Source organism: Lolium rigidum, chromosome 7, assembly GCF_022539505.1.
Source record: "Lolium rigidum isolate FL_2022 chromosome 7, APGP_CSIRO_Lrig_0.1, whole genome shotgun sequence".
Classification (NCBI taxonomy): Eukaryota; Viridiplantae; Streptophyta; class Magnoliopsida; order Poales; family Poaceae; genus Lolium; species Lolium rigidum.
The window spans coordinates 49791576-49805612 of NC_061514.1; the positions used below are offsets into that span (position 1 = coordinate 49791576).

General features: G+C 41.6%; 1 pseudogene; it reads left to right on the plus strand.

Moving 5' to 3' along the window:
* The first annotated feature begins 224 nt into the window (after positions 1-224).
* On the plus strand, positions 225-12451 carry LOC124670054 (annotated as a pseudogene).
* The last annotated feature ends 1586 nt before the right edge of the window (positions 12452-14037 follow it).

The following is a 14037-nucleotide window of genomic DNA, read 5'->3' on the forward strand; positions in this document are numbered from 1 at the left end:
CCCACAAAAGCTTATGCACGAACATAAAATATCAGGATGTACATCAGAAATTTTATATTTCATAATTTTTGACATTTTTTTAATTATTCTGTATAATAGGTGGAGACGCCACCAAATTCCACTGTTATTACTACTGGTCCTAGTCGTGTCTCAGAGAAAAACCAGGGTGCAGCCTCTCACTTTTACATAATGGCAGCAATCTCCTTGAATCCAAACCCATAAATAATCCGTCCTCTCCCACTCCCTCTCCTCGCCACGACTCCACCCGACGAGACGACTCCCGGCAGATGCTGATGCCCATGCTTCGGTTGCGCCGCCGCCCGCTCTCCGTCTGATCCGCGGCCGAGGTGAGCTCCCGCCGCCGTCCCGCCCGCTCCTCCCCCGCCTCGGTCGCTCTCCGGGCGGCGCTTTTCCGTTGGATTCTTCCTGCGATATTTCTAAGGGCGTGCGTGGGTTGTTCCTCTGATTTGTATGCCTTGTCGTGTAGCCCCCCTCGAACTCTGGGGTTGGGTTTCGGTTTTGGGTGGCTCTCGTTCGTCTCATCCGCCCCTCCCTCGCCCGCGGAGAAGATAGATAGCTCGGCTCGGTTTGTTTACACAGTAAACCCCCGCAGAAAAGCTTCCTTTCCACTCTCGCCTTTACCTGTTGTGTAACGCTGCGAAAGCTCGCTGAAATTCGTGGGGTTAGGACCGTCTGCGCGTCGATTCTCTTTTAGGACCATGAAGCTTTTTGTTCCTATCTCCCTTCTGTAACTTGCGATAGTCGTGTCTGCTTGACTGCATCCTCATGGATTCAGAAGGTACAGAAAGGTGTCCATCGAAGTTTTCTGTGATTTGTTCTTTTCCCGTGTTACTCTTTTCCTTGATCTCGATGGGTTCAGGAGGTGCAAAATCTCGGGGTGAAAGGGGTTTCTGACTTTTGTGCTTAATCCTGACGATCATGTTTGATAACTGCTTCATGCTCTGGTCACCGGGTCGGGTAGGGGTTTAGTGCGGATTATGCTCATCTCTGTGCAACGAACGAACTGTATGTGTTGGATTGGTTAGCTACCGAGGTCCTTCTGTTACGCGTTGACCATTTGGTGAGTATACACATTTGTGTGTCTGTTGATTGATGTTGCAAGTGCATTTTTTGGTTAGCTACCCAAGTCTCTGTTACTTGTTGGCAGTTTAGTTGTTCGTTGGTAAATTCATGTAGCAAACACTAGCGTGATTGTTTAGCTACCAAAGTGTCTGTTACTTGAACGCTTCAGTGAATCGATGCTGCAGGTGACTGGCTGAATTCTCACTCTCGTTTTGTATGTTTATTTCTTGAATTCAGGGGAGTATCAGGACTGAGCGAGGACTAGGGGGATTGCTAAGTAGGAGGTGCCGCGATGGGGTTCAAACCACTGGAATGGTACTGTCGGCCCGTGAAGGATGGGACGTGGTCTCATGCCGTCGAGAGCGCGTTCGGGGCATACACACCCTGCGGCATCGACACCTTGGTGGTGTGCATCTCCTACCTCGCGCTCTTCGGCGTTTGCTTCTATCGGATATGGAGGACGACCAAGGACTACACGGTGCAGCGCTACAAGTTACGCTCGCCGTACTACAACTATCTGCTTGCGCTGCTTGTGGTCTACTGCATAGCAGAGCCTCTGTATCGGATCGCCACCGGTACATCCATCATGAACTTGGATGGGCAGTCCAGCCTTGCTCCATTTGAGGTGAGAATTATTTGCTTGACCATATCATATTATGTTTTTCGTGCTTGAAAAGTATATTTACCTAGAATTGTGGGGCTAGGTTACCAATGCTTGTACGGTGAAAACATACCGTGTTTGGTATGCACCTAACAAGTGACTAGGAATATGAATTTATCCTCTTTCCTGCAAATGAACCTTTACTTGCGAGGTTTTGATATCTAGTAATGGAAAAATGCTGAAGGAGTATGTAAGCTAAAGTTAAAGTGTGACGATATATAAGCTTAAGTGTGGCGATAGTTGGCAGTGGCTATATATGCAAATCCTTCTAAAACTGTACCTGTACCATATACGTGTCTACTTTAGCCTTTTCAGTTACTAGAAGTTCCACCTTTCTACAGATTACTTCATTGGTCATCGAGAGTGTTGCTTGGTGCTGTATGCTCGCAATGATTTTGGTGGAGACAAAAATTTACATCACCGAGTTTAGATGGTACATCCGGTTTGTGGTCATATATGTATTGGTTGGGAAAGCTGCCATGTTCAATGTTGTGCTTCCAGTGAGACAGTACTACAGTTCAAGGTATCATTTGTAGCATCATCATTCTTGATGAATCTTATTTGATGGTAGCCTGGAGATTTATCCAGTTTACATGCCTTTATAGGCAGGCTAACTTTTTTATTTTCCTTATGCAGTTCAATATTCTACTTATACTGCAGCGAGATAATATGCCAGGTTTGCCTCTTTGTTGTCTATTCCCTCTGTTCCTTTATGCAAGGTGTACTTTGACTACCCAAATTAAAGAATTAATCAATAATCATTCGAATAATAGATGTATTGTGTTATGCCATAATGATACTATTGGACCCGTCTTCAAAAGCACCTCCTTACGATTGTGATTCTGTAATGAAAGCTTATTTTACAAGATATTTATGGTCAAAGCTCATGAATTGTTGAAATGCACCCCACGTCTCGAAATGGATGGAGTAATACTCATATTCCAGTGATTTCTGGTGTACACTGAACACATTTTTCTGCAGTGCTTGTTTGGAATTCTTATGGTGGTGTACCTGCCTAGCTTGGATCCCTACCCGGGTTATACTCCAATCAGGAGTGAGTTGCTTGTCGATAATACTGATTATGAGCCTCTGCCTGGAGGAGAGCAGATTTGCCCTGAGAGGCGTGCCAATATATTTTCCAGTAAGTAGATATAAATCATTGCGCAATATCGGATAGTCATATAGTACTTATTTTCTGTCCTCGTGAGTTCTCTAGAGGTGTATTGATATCAATATTCTTGCCTTGTTTTTTCTAGGGATATTCTTTTCATGGATGACTCCTCTAATGCAACAAGGATATAAAAGGCCCATCGCCGATACTGATATTTGGAAATTAGATGATTGGGATGAGACTGAAACATTGTATAACCGGTATGTTGTGCTACTGTTTTGGCTGAAAAAAGGAAATACCTATACATGCAAATCTAACATTAGGATCTTGTCTCAGATTCCAGAAATACTGGAACAAGGAACTTCAAAAACCAAAACCATGGCTGTTACGAGCTCTCCATAGCAGCCTTGGTGGAAGGTGAACTTACACATACAATAACCATATTTCTTTAAACCTCTAGCGTCTGCTACTTGCAGTTTTGTGCTTACATGCTTATTTTCCTTGACTTCCAGGTTCTGGCTAGGAGGATTTTTTAAGGTATCTAGATATATCCAGCCTGTTATTTTAGAAGATCCATCCTTCAGTTTAGTTTTTGTATCTGTTCAATGAAAACCATTTGCCGTGAATCTGGTAACAATCTTCGCCCCCAAATTTGTAGATTGGGAATGATGCTTCACAATTTGTTGGCCCAACTGTGTTGAGCCTCCTGTTAGAGGTATGGTACTAATTTCATGGCATCTCAGAGTCATTATTGCAAACTGCATCTGTTATTCTATGTTTGTTTCCACCATACACAATCTACCACTAAAGTAATTTTAGAACCCACTGAGAAACCATGCATACCTTAAATCCTAAATGCTAAATATTAGATTCCCTTTGCTCTTGCCTAGTAGAGGTGCTATTGGGCTATTGTTAGTTGTGCCGCTAATGGTTGGTATTTTTCTGTCAGTCGATGCAAAAAGGCGATCCTTCTTGGAATGGGTACATCTACGCTTTCGCAATCTTTGCTGGAGTGGTATGTATTATTTTCCTCTCTTACAAAACATATTTCCTTGCCTCCATGTACTTGAACTCCCAAGCAACAACTGTGCTTTGGGATTTGGAAAACTCTTTATGCTTTTTAACACTTCCTCTATCGTTCCTCAGTCTCTAGGAGTTCTTGCTGAAGCACAGTACTTTCAGAATGTCATGCGTACTGGTTTCAGATTGAGGTCTACATTGGTAAGTGTTATATAATCAAAGTACAATCACGTGCATTTTGGCTTTCTGTTAAGAGGTGGAGTCAACAGGCACAGAAGTCATTGTCCCACTTGTTTTGAGGTCACTCTTATTTGTGCTTATGGCCGACCCGGGGCTTGCACTTCCTCATTTGTGTAACATGCACATGTTTTCATAGTTTATACTTTATACTTCACTGCAAATTAACAAGCTTAGCTCTCTCAGCTTCCCGTATACGAAAACATCTCGTTTCTGAACTAATACCTGGGTGGTTAGTTATATCACTTCTTTTATGGTAGTACTTCCAACGAAGGATCATATATATTCATTGTGCTGTAAAAGAGCCTTGATTCTTTTTCATATTGCTTCTAGGCATCTTTGGATGTTTTTTTTTTTGGAGAAACTGACTGCCTTCCATGAGAAGAAATAGAATTTGTAACTACAGAGCCATAGAGCAAGTTGAAAAACCACTGTAGTCTTTAGACACGCCAAGTACTCATTATGTTTTAGGTATCACTTCATCAGGTTTAAGAGGTTTGTGACCTTTTTCTGTTCTTCCACAGATTGCTGCTGTTTTCCGCAAGTCCTTGCGTCTGACCAATGATAGCCGTAAGAAGTTTGCTTCTGGGAGGATAACAAATTTGATTTCAACCGATGCAGAGTCTCTTCAGGTATGTCAATAAAGCTCAATCATTATTATGTTGTTAGGGAGGAGGGGAAAATGGTGTGTGCATACTATTCGTGCTGGTCATTTATCTCATTTTGCACGCTTCTAATTTATATCTTCACATCTGCAGCAAGTATGCCAGCAACTTCACAGTCTATGGTCTGCTCCTTTCCGTATTGTTATTGCCATGGTTCTGCTATATGCACAGCTAGGTCCTGCAGCATTAGTTGGTGCCCTCATGCTGGCCCTTTTGTTCCCAATCCAGGTATTTTTTCTTTAGGCTTGGGTGATTATGGAAACTGTTGCATCTTGAAGTGCGTCTATGCATTTATTTTTTAGTTCCAAGCTTTACTAATATTTTAGTGGTGATGCCATTGGGTGCTACATATACCAGAGAAAGTTGTTTTTTAAGTAAAATGTAGAATGGATAGTTCGCAGTTGCAGTAGCATATCTGTAGCACATTCTATTCATTAGGATGTTTTATCTCTTTTAAATTACACTTGTTTTACTCTTATTTCTTTGAAACTGTGAACACATATTTTGTGCTCTAAACATTGGTTTGTCGGGCTAACCTTTTCATGTATTTATTTTATCAGACAGTTATCATAAGCAAAATGCAGAAACTTACCAAAGAAGGATTGCAAAGGACTGACAAGCGAATCAGTCTCATGAATGAAATATTAGCTGCTATGGATACTGTCAAGTAAGCATATGTTTACTTATACTTTCATTAGAAGTAATACTTGTGTAATGTGTTTTAGTATAAAGAGTCTCAAATGTTTCCTTGTTCAGATGTTATGCTTGGGAGCAAAGTTTCCAGTCAAAGGTGCAGGACATCCGTGATGATGAACTGTCCTGGTTTCGCAGTGCTCAGTTGCTTGCCGCGGTATGTTTGTTTTCGTAGTTACATAAGATTTTCTTGCAGATAAGCTGTCTTTCACTTGCTCCGAGTTTCATTATGTAGTGTATCGATCTGTTCATTATTATGTTTTTTTTTATCATGCGTCGTCCATTGTCATAAGAGAATCAGAGTTCCATATTATATGACCAACTGCATTGGTGCTTCCTGAATCCTGATCCTATGGGGGTTACCTTACATTAGCTTAGTTTCTTTACATCAAAATAGAATTGGGAGCTTTTACATTACTATTTCTTTGCTTTCCATCATTTTTCTTACCTTTTCTTGCTTGTTGCAGCTGAATAGCTTTATCCTCAACAGTATCCCTGTCGTTGTCACTGTGGTTTCATTTGGTGTGTACTCTCTGTTGGGGGGTGACTTGACAGCAGCAAAGGCGTTCACCTCTCTTTCACTATTTGCTGTTCTAAGGTTCCCACTTTTTATGCTACCAAATCTGATAACTCAGGTGAGCAAAATGAAGTAAATCTTGTTTTCGTGAAGTTATTTCACAAGAATACTAACAGGTTAAGATTGATCTATTAGATTACTAGATATTTTTCTATGCCAAGGAAGTTAGATAATTGATAGCGTTTTAATTGTGAACAAATGATGGCTTGGCATGGTTTTTTGTTCTCTCTTCGGGAATTCTTTTATATGGTTGCCTTACTACTTTTTTTCATTTAAATTCAACAGGTTGTGAACTGTAAGGTTTCACTGAAACGGCTGGAAGATCTCCTCTTGGCTGATGAGAGATTACTTCTGCCAAATCCACCTATTGATCCTGAGCTTCCAGCAATTTCTATCAAGAATGGAAATTTTTCGTGGGAATTGCAGGTACATTTGTTCCAAATGTGGTTATTTACGTGTCAATGAAGTTTATACTTATGACTTACGCCTGCAACATTACACTGGACACTAATTTTCTGACCCTGTGGCTCAGATACTATTTAAAAGAAATACACAACCTCATAGAGTAGCAGTCTAGCATGCTTCATTAATGAGAATGATGACTGCAAAAAAGCAACTAATTAAATAACAGTTCACATGTCTTTTTGTTCATAATGCATTGATTGTTATTTTGAGGAAGAGCTATGCACAGTCATTTCGGATATTATATCCATTTTCCTCTTATTTTTATGACATTGATTGAAAACTATTTTTTTGAAACATTGGCAGGCTGAGAGACCAACATTATCAAATGTCAATCTGGATGTGCCTGTTGGCAGTTTAGTTGCAATAGTAGGAAGTACCGGGGAGGGAAAACTTCACTTATTTCTGCAATGCTTGGGGAGATAGCACCAGTATCAGGATCAGATGCCTCGGTGGTCATTCGTGGATCGGTGGCTTATGTTCCTCAAGTTTCATGGATCTTCAATGCTACCGTGAGATACAGTACCTTCATTGTTTTAGTTCTGCTAATTGAATCCTTTGTGAATGTACAGAGATATAATTATGATCTCTACAGGTCCGGGACAACATATTGTTTGGGGCTCCATTCCAACCCCCACGTTACGAGAGAGCAATAGATGTCACTTCTTTACGACATGACCTTGACCTGCTCCCAGTAAGTTCTAACTGTGTCCAGTTAACAAAAATCATCGCGGGAAACTTTGGAAAATATATCTATCATTTGACCGAGTGACCTTTGCTAGATATTTTGCATGGTTTACCCTCTAGCTGTGTCTTGTAACAGTGCCATGTTTAATTTATTTGCAAACTGACGATGGATTTGCATGTGCTTGTTCTCAGGGTGGTGATCTCACAGAAATTGGAGAAAGGGGAGTTAATATTAGTGGTGGGCAAAAGCAAAGAGTTTCAATGGCAAGAGCTGTTTATTCTGATTCAGATGTGTACATATTTGATGATCCACTGAGTGCATTAGATGCCCATGTTGGTCGACAGGTGCATTCATCATCTTGCATCCTTTGCAGTCATTATTATTTTTACTTTATAAAATTCTTGTACTCGCAAACTCAACAATTACAAGTTCATAATCGTGCCTCTTTGGTTGATACAGTCATATTTTAACCTGATCTTTTCACACCCATTGGGCCAATAGACAGGATCAAACACTAACACTGATGAACTTGCTCCAGAAATTGTGCAAGCCATGTGCCTTGACCCAGGGATATTGTCAAAATTTAATTTGATTTCAACAGATATCCAATATATCCTCACAACTGAATTTGCAATTCATTGTTATTTTAGGGACACAATTCATAGTTCAGATAACTGAAGTCCAAAAGAGAGGAAAATGTTGCACAAATAGTCCAAATGTTTTCCAGATTCTGGATTATCAAAGTTAAAATAATAAGAGATGAGTTTATGCATTGTTTAGGCGAGCCATATTTCTGGTGCCAATTACTCCAAGGTCCTCCCTGCTTGGTAGTAAAGCCAATTACTAATGACATTTCTGAATTCAGGTATTTGATAAATGTATCAAAGAGGAACTACGACACAAAACTCGGGTCCTCGTTACCAATCAGCTGCATTTCCTGCCATACGTGGATAAAATACTGCTAATCCACGATGGGGTAATTAAAGAGGAAGGCACCTTTGATGAACTTAGTAACACTGGGGAATTCTTCAAGAAGCTGATGGAAAATGCTGGAAAGATGGAGGAACAAACAGAAGAGAAACAAGATGAAAGCAAACCAGTGGATGACACAAAACAAACGCTAAATGGGGACATTGTAATTGCTGATGGTGGTCCGCAGAAGAGCCAGGACAGTTCCAGTAAAACCAAACAGGGGAAATCTGTTCTTATTAAGCAAGAGGAGCGTGAAACTGGAGTTGTCAGCACAAAGGTTCTTTCACGGTAAGGCTTGCAGTTGTGCAATATCATATTTGATGTATAATATAGAATAGGGAAGGAAAAAAGTATAAGGAGAACGAAATGGGCTGATGATTACACATTTATCTATATTAGATTTCTCTATGTTGCATTAAGCTCAGTGCTGCCTAATGTTTAGTCATTCATATATGATTTTCAACTAGATTTATTGCATTAATACATCTTATGAAGATATAATTAGTGCTAGTGCTGATTATAGATTATGATCCCTGGAAAATATGCTCAATTTCTTTATTTTGCAGCTACAAAAATGCAATGGGAGGGATTTGGGCCGTGGCCGTTCTCTTTTTGTGCTATACATTGACTGAAACTCTGCGCATTTCAAGTAGCACATGGTTGAGCATTTGGACTGAGCAGGGTCCTTTGAAAATTCATGGCCCTGGATACTACAATTTAATTTATGGCATTCTTTCTTTTGGGCAGGTACTTATGCACATATATATACATATTTTGCACTTGTTTTTGTGTCTGTATGTTTGATTGAGTATGCACGGAACTGACTATGGGATATTTTGGTTTAGGTTCTAATCACTCTTACGAATTCTTACTGGCTAATCATGTCAAGTCTTCGAGCAGCGAAGAGATTGCATGACTCCATGCTCCGGTCTATATTAAGAGCTCCCATGGTATTTTTCCATACCAATCCACTTGGACGTATCATCAACAGATTTTCAAAGGATTTGGGTGACATAGACCGGAATCTTGCTGTCTTTGTCAACATGTTTATGGCACAAATATCTCAGTTGCTCTCAACATTTGTTCTCATCGGTGTTGTCAGCACCATGTCCCTTTGGGCTATCATGCCACTTCTGATTTTATTTTATGCAGCCTACCTCTATTACCAGGTAATTTCATAACAGATTGCTGTTCAAGAACTGTCATTTTGTTGTTACTTTTACCTTATGTACATTTTATAACTGTATTCTCAGGCGACATCTCGTGAGGTAAAGCGTATGGATTCCATTACTAGGTCTCCTGTGTATGCTCAGTTTTCAGAGGCACTGAATGGTCTGTCCACAATCCGTGCCTATAAAGCTTATGATAGAATGTCAAACATCAATGGGAAATCAATGGACAACAACATCAGGTTCACACTTGTGAACATGAGTTCAAATAGATGGTTAGCCATTCGGCTGGAAACATTGGGAGGTATCATGATATGGTTCACAGCAACATTTGCTGTCATGCAAAACCAACGAGCAGAGAATCAGAAGGCCTTTGCTTCCACAATGGGTCTTCTTCTTACGTATACTCTCAATATAACCAATTTGCTCACAGCTGTTCTTCGTCTTGCTAGTCTAGCTGAAAATAGTATGAATGCTGTTGAACGTGTGGGAACATACATTGAGTTACCTTCTGAGGCTCCTCCTGTCATTGAGGATAACAGGCCACCTCCTGGTTGGCCATCCTCTGGTATCATCAAGTTTGAAGATGTTGTGCTTCGGTACCGACCAGAACTTCCTCCTGTTCTTCATGGAATATCATTCATTATTAATGGAAGTGAGAAGGTAGGAATCGTTGGCAGAACAGGTGCTGGTAAATCTAGCATGCTTAATGCATTGTTTCGTATTGTGGAACTGGAACGAGGGAGAATATTGGTTGATGGCTGTGACACTTCTAAGTTTGGAATTTGGGACCTGCGGAAAGTTTTAGGAATAATACCACAGGCACCAGTCCTGTTTTCAGGTTTGTTACTGAAAGTACAAGAGTTCTTCATATTTGTTTTATGTAAATTATTCTATAAAGAAATCCAAATATGTATCTGTAGCTTATTTTTGAGACTTACATTATGTATTTTAATGATTGTATTATGAATGTCTATCCAGGTTCTATTCGCTTTAATCTGGATCCGTTTGGTGAGCATAACGATGCTGATCTATGGGAGGCTCTTGAAAGGGCTCATCTAAAGGATGTCATAAGGAGGAATGCTCTAGGACTAGATGCTGAGGTATCTGCGTGTTTGCCTTAATTTATCTCATACAGTTAATATATTCTTGAATATGCTGTTCTTTTGACAAATGATAAATGCTTGCACAAATTTATCTGTTTCTGGTGCCAGTCTAACAGTGGCAGATAGAACTCATAAGCGTCTTGCAATCTATGTAGTCCTAGAAATTTGTAAAGGGATTCCTAAACAATAGGCTACTGCTGTTCTCAGCATCTAGAATGGAATGCTGAATAAATATTTAGACCAGAGTTTTGGGGTCCCTTTTGCCTCTTACAGTAGCGCGGCTTGTTCTTATAAGAATAATCAGTACACAAAATATTCATTGAGAATCACTTTATTGGCAGGTTTCTGAGGCTGGTGAAAACTTTAGCGTTGGGCAGCGACAGCTGCTGAGTTTAGCTCGTGCATTGCTACGAAGGGCGAAGATACTTGTTCTGGATGAGGCAACAGCAGCAGTTGATGTTCGAACTGATGCTCTTATACAGAAGACAATCAGAGAAGAATTCAAGAGTTGCACAATGTTAATAATTGCTCATCGCTTGAACACCGTGATTGACTGTGACAGGTTGCTTATTCTGAGTTCTGGGCAGGTATAATACTGAATAGAGCTTTGTTCTTTCACTCCTGGGCATTTATCTCGTCTGAATAGAGCTTTCTTCTTTTCATATGCAATCATATATGGCTAATTCTACTTGTCCCAACTGCACAATACTATGTACCTTGAACTCAAATTTTGAATCATATTTTCCAGATTCAGGAATTTGACACTCCTGAGCATCTTCTGAGCAATGATGAAGGTGCTTTCTCCAAGATGGTTCAGAGTACAGGGCCTAGCAACGCGGAATATCTCAAGGTAATCTGCATCTGCTACTATCTGTATCATTTATAATCTTGCCATGTTATTCTGCGTAGAATATAGCCAATCACACATGTATATCATTAACTTGGGACTACTGCATCTCTACATGTAATCCATGATATATACTCCTTGGCTTCAGTTCATAGCTGCCTTACTTTCAGTTATGACATTGACATGTATTCTGATTCAGTTTTTTGTGCAAAATATTAACAGAGTCTCGTACTTGGGGATGGTGAGGAGAGGATGCGGAGGGAAGAAAGCAAGTTGCAGGATATTCAGAGGAAATGGGTCGCATCTAACCGATGGGCTGTTGCTGCGCAGTTTGCGCTTGCTGCTAGCCTTGCGTCATCACACAGTGACCTTCTCTCACTGGAGGCCGCTGAGGGAAACAACATCCTGAGGAAAACGAAGGAGGCAGTAATCACCCTGCAGAGCGTCCTTGAAGGGAAGCACAACACTGAAATCGAGGAATCACTCACTCAGTTTGAGGTTCCACCTGATAGGTGGTGGTCGTCACTTTACAAAGTCATCGAAGGTACTTTCACTGCTTAGTTTCACTTTGTGACATTCTTTCCCACCTTTCCATTGCAGAAATACTTTGAAATGCTATAAAATGTGTGAAATGAAAGTTGACTACACTTCCATACTATAGTCCTTGGCATCATAATATACCTTCAAGTTGCCATTGCCAGGGTTTTTTTCGATATTCAGTACGTAGTACCTACTAATTTGAATATGCTGCTTTCAGGCCTTTCCACGATGAGCAAACTGGGTCGCAACCGTCTACGGCAACCTGGGTATAGTTTTGAAACCCACGGCGCTATTGACTGGGATCAGATTTAGATGTAGAACACCGCAGTGCAGCACGGCTGAATCCCTGGGACCGCATCGGCGAGTAGGCTGGAGATGCAGTTAAACACGGCCTGTTTAATTAATAGTCTTTGTACATTGTGGCACTGAGTGTGGGAGTCAGAAATCGATCAGTAGAAGATCCGTCCTCACGCCTATCTGAAGGCGAATAACAAGGGGATTTAGCAGCCGGACGGCAATTCCTGTACTGATGTTTACAAGGTTTTCGATTTCTTGCGCACAATCTCGACAGTCTGAAATTTTGATAATTTTGTGGCAATGGAAGTGTATGTGGATTCATATGTTCTGCTGATCATATTATTATTTTGTAAGACAGATCAGAGTTTGTTCTTTGTTCACTACGTTAATTTTAATCCACACATAGCTAGGGAGCACCATTATGCGAAGTGTCTGGGTCGTTGGAGACGTTCCGATACTTCCATTCCATGCCATATTGCCATTGCCTAGCAGGCACGGCACGGCAGCATGGCAGTCCCATTCCTCGCGCGGCGCGGTATCGTCAATCGCGTCGGCTAGTCATGCTGACTGCCAAGGGTCTGGACTGGTATGGTCGACGCGGCATCGAGTTGCACGCAGGCTCTTGCTACTACTCCTACGGTGCTATCGTGCTACGCTACAAACTGTACTCCGTCCAGGTGCGCTGCTCTCGCCACTCCGGTTCTAGCACCAAAAACTGTACCCCTATCTGCTTTTCGGTGCCTGAAACTGAAAGGCATCAACCATTGCTTCTGGCTCAAATCTCAACACTATCATTATTCATTACTCCACATTACACTCGAGAGTACACTAAAGAACAGCGCTGCTTTCTGTTTATTGGAGTGAGATCCATCAATCGGGTGGGTCGGTGTGACTGACGATGATTACAAACAAAACAAATGGTGGGATCCTGTCCTTACGCAACTGCGACCTAACCTAAAACCAGCTCAACTCACCGCGATTGCAAAATGAATAACGGGCAAGGGGGACGGACACAAAAACTAGGACGGGACAAACGATGAACAATCTGTATATGAAATGAGCACTCTATATAAATCTCTGCTGCTCTGTTCCACATTGCTGCGGTTGCTTCAGCTTCAGTCGAAGATCTCCCACTTCGTCGTCACAGGCGGGGCGTTGTCGAACGTCTCCCATTTCGTCGTCACCACCACCGCCGCCCGCTGCTGCAGCCTCGCGTTGGACACCTTGAGCACGTCCAGCGCCTCCACGCACTTCTGCACCCTCTTCGCCTGCGCAAAACACTCAAATCAGTCAGATTCTTTTTCTTAAGTCACTTGAGAGTTGCACTTTCTCCACTGATGCACCTCCACCAGTCACCAGCACTACATGAATTATAAGTTTCTGGGGAAATTGTTTATCCGCATGCCATCATCTCGGAACAGAAAGTAAAGGGGCTTTTCAGGCTCTAATCTCCAGGTGGCATGGAGATATCATCACAGATCTAATGATGAAAGTCATCGCACTTCTCCCTACTAATCAACAGTCCCCAAACTTTTGGTTTCTTTGCTTCTTCTTGTGATCTACCCAAGTACCCAACAGTCTATGTCAATCTACCTTTCTTGTCGACTACTCCTTGCACACCACGGTCAGAAAGCAGATTTTTATCTGTAGCTTAGTACGGTAGAAGATTTGCTTAGAGTATCAGTGGAAGCTACTAGGCTGCATGCGACGCGTCCAGGGTCAGCTAGCTGGCACCAAAAGGTGGTATCTACCTAACATTTGCATCTGGCGAACAAGGCTGTTGTAGGTAGAAGAATTCATGTGGTGGTACTGGACCATGTGTTTTCCAGGAAGAAACCAATGAGACTGTGACGGCTCCAGGGCGCATGTAGGGCACTCCCCCACAGGCCATCTTCATCGCGATCGTGCG